Genomic DNA, 6,003 nt, shown 5'->3' with positions numbered 1-6,003 from the left:
GGAAGAGAGTTTTTGTGCATATGTCAGTGGTGTGGCCAAAGTGTAAGGAGTGACAAAGAAACTGTTGATAGACACCAATAAAAAGGTTATTTTAAGGTGCTAACTGTGCTCAGCTATGTCACTCAACAGCTAAGTCAAGTTAAGGTCAGTCTCAGGGGTTGAACCAGGTAGCTAGCATGGCTGGCAGTACTTAGGTGCTTCCTTTGGCCCTCGATTTTTCCCTAGTACAAGATGACTGAACCCTTTGCCTAAAAACCTGGTACAAATAACAAGTTCTTCATTTCTTATTCCGAAAGAGACCTGTTTTCATTTCAGAGCTAGGGAAGTTGATAAGTGACCAATTCAACCCCACACAGTTCAGCTATAACCATTTCCTGTCCAGTTCATACCAGCAGCCTTCTCTACAGGTCTAGCAAATGAAACAACAGAACCCAGAGGTCAGGATGACATTTCTCAAACCCTCCCATCCTTGCCTAATGCATGCTGTCTGCAGTGTAAGGCTGCAATGTCTTACAAGGTTGGTTCCTTTCTTGTCATTATTCCCTCTTAGAGAAAAGATGGGGCCTCTAAGAAAGTAGCTGGGTCAGAGGATCATTGCAGAAATTGGATGTGGAAATGCATGAGTCACCCCTCAGTCTCATTTCCAGTTCAAGCAGTGAGAATTGTGCAGTGCTGAACTTGCTGTCAGACATTCTCAAACAAGCCACAAATGTAGTGCAATCCAGCCTGTCCTTGACCGTGTCCCGAGTGCTATTGACTGCTTACAGCAGCACACTTCAAGATTTCCCAAGGCAAAGCATTAAATGCCAAAATGAAATTACCTAGAAAATGCTAGGAAGCATCAAAATAAAACTGACTGGCTGCATAGCTCAGAACAACAGTAAAAAAACCCAAAAAGGCTGTGAAGTCCCCTCAGGAATCTCTGAATATGTCACTTTCAAATGAAAGATTGAAATATAACTCATCTATTGCCACATGACACATGAGCTGTGCCTTCACCTCCATTATTGTGTCTTGCAGGGAAGTTCTGTCTTTATCTACAGAAGTCGTGGTATCAAATGAGATCAATGCTTGTGGTTCCAGTAATGTCAAGTGTCACTGTCATATTTTCTGAAAAATCCCTTTGCCCAAGATTCTTCTGCTGGGAAGCTGAGAAGCCTCAGAGAAAAATGAAAATAATAATTATCCGATTGCTTCTCCTGTGTTTTGCTGCTTTGGAATGTGTTTGGAGATTGTTTATCCAACAGGTGGTTGTTTCATTGGTTTCATGTGAATTGTTTTAACTTAATGACCAATCATGGTCAGGCTGTGTCAGGACTCTGGAAGCAGAGTTTTCATTATCTTTCTTTATTTTTAGTATAGTTTTAGTATAGTATTCTTTAATATAAGATCATAAAATAATAAATTACTCTTCTAAGAACATGGAGTCAGATTCTCAATTCCTCCTTCGTCCTGGGGACCCACATAATACCACAGTCAAGGAATGACTGGATTTCAATGTAAATAACACAAATATAGGACACTTGGGATGGGGGGAAAGACAGAGAGACTGAACAGCCAAATTGCTGGCTCAGAGCTGTGTGTGAAGTGCACTAGGATGCCCTTCTGCCAAGACAGGAATCTATCAAAGAAGAACTGTTTGTTATCAAGATAAATCCCATTATCCCAGGTGAATGATAAGCACTGTTAGGATGCAGCATCATGTGGGTGTCACCCTGGGTTTTTTTAAGTTTTTCTAAGCCTTCTGATGTTTATATTCTTGTAATGAACTTTCTCACACACTTCATGTAAAGTACTTATTTTTGCATTCTTTTATGGAGGAGGAGAAATTTGATGGGCTGTTGGTTTGTACAGTGTCATTGGAGAGGTGGCACTGTCACCCTCCAACCCACTGTCACTTTTGGAAATTTATAAATGTTGGAGTCAGAAATTAAACTTCTATCTTTTTTACCTTGTGTGTCCATGTCATTTTATTTCATGTCCTACAGTGACAATGTGGGTGTCTCTGGTCCCTTCAGCATTCTCACTCAGCCTGAGACAGTCTCATTATCATTTATGCACCATGAGCCATAATTTGAATTGATGTATCCTCTGTTTAATGCAAAGCATTTCCCCTTGTACAATAAAAGCACTTGATTTCATTTTGTTCATCAATGTATCAGGCAGCTAATTCATCCCTGCTTATTATATCCTGGGCTTGCTTGTCATGGACTCAAGGGGCTTAGGAATTATCTCACGGATATGAAACAATGAGAGCTATGACTGACATTATGCATTTATATGTCTCTCACACCTGTCTGATCTGGGGGTTGCTTGTTTTTTATTTCTACTTTGTGCTGGTGTACCTTGTAAATTGCCTCTCTGTGTAACCCACTGTGTCTCTTCCCTTCCCCAGGTTTGATAAAGCAACACAACATGGTGAGGAAGATAAGCAGCAAGTTAAAGAAGGCCTGCAGGGAGAGCAGGTTACCCAGGAGACTGGATACAGAGATTTTTGTGACTATAAGACTGCTCCAAGTGAGTTCAGCTCACTGCAACCAATACCCAGCAATTAGCTGCTTCATGCAAAATCTGGTGTTTTAAAAAAATCTATTGGTTTGCCTTGTGCAGACTGAGTAAAAGCCTGGATCCCCTCCTGATATCGTAAAAGTGAGGCTAATAAGGCAGAAATGCTTTCCTTGGCATTTTCAGGACACTGTACCCTATGATAGCAATTCCATAGGGTTAATTCCACAGGGTTAATACAATTGCTCCTGCTGGCCCTTGGAGGTGCACACCAGCTCCCCCCTCATAGTTCTGCCCTCCTTCCCCTCTCTAGGGGTTCAGTCTGAAGGCAACTGAAGGCTGCAGCTGACACCAGTGTCTCTGAGTTTTGCCCCTGGCTATGGAGCTGAGAGCAGTGAAGGCACCACCTCAGCACAAATTTATATACATCAGCCACAGAGCCTTTCTGAATAAGCAGTGAGGAAGGGCATATAGAAGTTGCCTGGCTCTACAAACTCCCTTTTAAATCCCAGTGGGAAATCAGCAAACAGAATCATTATCTGGATTGGAGGGGAAACTGAAGGCACTTTGTAATGCTGATGGAAAGCCTCCTCCTGCAATTTCACTGCAATTTCACAGGCAAGGTGATCTGGGGAGTGGAGAGGGTCACATTAATGTGGTGTCCTGACAAATGCACTTGGAAATCCTTCCCATCTCAGCAGCAACGAGCTGCTCCTCTGATTTTCTAAAATCTAACTAAAGCTTTGAGATATCATTAACAGACCACTCTTCAAGGTTCACTGGCACTCCAGAAAATGAACTGACACACCAGAAGTGGTTTTATGGAGTGCATATGCTCACTCAGAACATTCCAAGAAAACAACAGCCCTCGGGTTCTTTTGATAAAAAATATGAAAGCAATGTTTTTTCCAGGCTTCATGTAGCAGAGAATGACTGGCATGGATGTGAACAATTTGGTGCAGCACGGGTTTCAAATTGAAGCACTTTCACACACTGTGGATTTACAACAGGGTAATTACTGGGGGAGGGAGGGAAGAGAAAGAGTTTCAATAAAACACCTCCAAGCAAAAATGAATGCAGACTATTACAGACCTGAGACAGAACGATTCCCAAGTGTTTTAATTTGTGCTTCCACTCCTTGCCTGTCTTGCAGTCATAATTTTGGCAACTACCAGCAACATCCCTGAGATTCAACAGCATTGTAGAGCAGGCAGCTGCTGAAATGATTATGTCAAATCAGCATGCTGTTCTCTCTTTTCCATGTTTAATGATTCTCACCCTTGGAGAGCAGTTTAAGGTGATGCATAACCCTTGGACTCTCAGAGGCCACTAACAGCAGTAGCTGTAGAACAGAACTTTGGGTGGGACTGTGTCACTCACCTTTCTTGCATGCATGCTCTGTGATTAACTTTAGAAATTATTGCACAGAGTCCTGCTCTGGCTGGTTTGGGGCTGGTCCAAAGTCCTTTCAAGACAATAGAAAATCTTGCAAGAGCTCTGACTTAAATTCTCTGGGGGCAGCAGAGAAGCTGAGCTTGTGTGAATTCTTAATTTGAGTTTCTTAAACAATCAGTTGAGAAGAACATCTAAATCAAGCCTTGCTTGACATTTGTGTCTCTCTCTTGTTCAGACCTAATGCCCCCAAAGGCAAAACCGTTACTGACAGCACTGTGACTATGAGAGACTGGGGAGAAAGGGGAAAGCTGCTAAAAGTAACCCATGATGGTGATGCTCTGCAGCTGCTGTCATGCCTGTGAGACAGCACAGAGTGGCACTAAGAGCTTTGCTGAGCTCACAAGTGGGTTGGGCTTGGGTAAATGCTGCCCTGGGGTTTTATATCCCAGGCTGCTCTTGCATTCCACACCTTTGCACGTTATTTACTCAACAGCTTTCCTTTGCACTGCAGTTGTGAGGTCAGGAGTTGATCTGGCTGACCCGTATTTCATGCTGATTCTTTTCACACTGCTGTGGCTGTGCAGCATGTGCTGCACCACTGCTCACCCCCCCTGCTCCACCTCTGCCACACCACAGCTTGACTCAGCAGCAATGACACTTGGTCACAGGCTCTCCTTTTGAAACTCCAATGTGAGCAATCAATCCAGTAATCTGTAAATTGTATCAGTAAACTTGACTGATAATAGTTAACTGAATTTTCACTGACCTTAACTAATCCCACCAATTAAGAATAATGTTTTCTTTATATTCAGAGTTAATAGCAGACTGAAGGCTGAAAAAGCAAGGACTGAAGGATTAAGTCTCCTTTTAGAGTCTAAAAGCTCTGACAAAATTCAGACTTGCTTGTATTTCATGATATGCAGCAGTCTTGCCTAAAACACTGTCCATGATCCTACAAGGATCCCATTTGTAGTGTAAGAGGCAAGGAATACCTCATCACCAAAGATAAAGACCCCTGCAACATTTCCTTCTTGCTTTCAGCTGCACTGTTCCCCCCAGACCTTGGCTCCCACACTAAAAAGCAGTGTGATATCAAACCTGGTTTTGATAGTGCCTGTGCATGTGGTTCTCATCAGTGTCACACAGACCAGAGGCTGAGAGCTCTGCAATTGAATGTGATCAATTAGGAGCATTTTTTCCCTTTATGCTTCCACTGACAATGGCTCAGGCAGCACCACCCACTATTCACATCTGGGCTGAAGGAGGGGCTGCATTGCTCTCCCTGGGTTAATAAACTGAATTCTTGCTGCTGTAGCATCGAGCTGAAGGCAAACCACCTTTCTTTATTTCTTTTGTGCTGAGACTGTCATGCTGTAAACAGAAATTGAAACAGCTGCATCCAGCTCTGTGGTAGGTTTTGCCTAAGTGCTCCCATACAAGTTCCTCCTTTAGCAGGTGTGCACAGGTCAGAAGTGACATTGTGACATTCACAGCGTTTCTCTGTGGCCATGAGTGGGCACTCAAATTAGAGATGTAAAGTGTAACTCTCACAGTCTTTAAGTGAATACACAATGCAAAGTGGCACTGCAGCATAAACAAGATTGCAAATTGGAGTTTTGAATAACTAAATGGAACATAGGGGGTTTAGGGAAGCTGTGTAAAGAGGATTCTGCCCACAGCACCACAATTAATATTTCTGTTCCTAAAGAAAGTGCTATCCATCTCCAGGCTCTGGGATATAAAAAGCTCCATAGCTGCCTCCCTGCAGAAGTCAGGGTATTGGGGTGTTAGCAGTAACAAAGAACATTTTACCAGCTACCAATACTCCAAATTAACACACAAAGCCTTTTTGCTCCACTGAAGCTAGTAATTAGGTATTAGTATAAAGAAGTTTAAAACATCTGGCTGGCTACACTAGGTAGAAACAATTATCTCCAATTTGAGGGAGAGTACAGGCAACCTTGGGCAGAGAAATTTTTCTACCAGTGGCACAATTGTTCTGTGTGATTACCTCAAGTCATCAGTGTTACCTGCTGACCAACTTCCCTATAGGCTTTTCTGGCTCCTCCACATCCTTGGGTGCAGTCAAAAAGCAGAAGAGTT

This window comes from Melospiza georgiana, chromosome 22 (genome assembly GCF_028018845.1).
Source record: "Melospiza georgiana isolate bMelGeo1 chromosome 22, bMelGeo1.pri, whole genome shotgun sequence".
Lineage (NCBI taxonomy): Eukaryota > Metazoa > Chordata > Aves > Passeriformes > Passerellidae > Melospiza > Melospiza georgiana.
Note: the sequence above shows the minus strand (reverse complement) of the source record.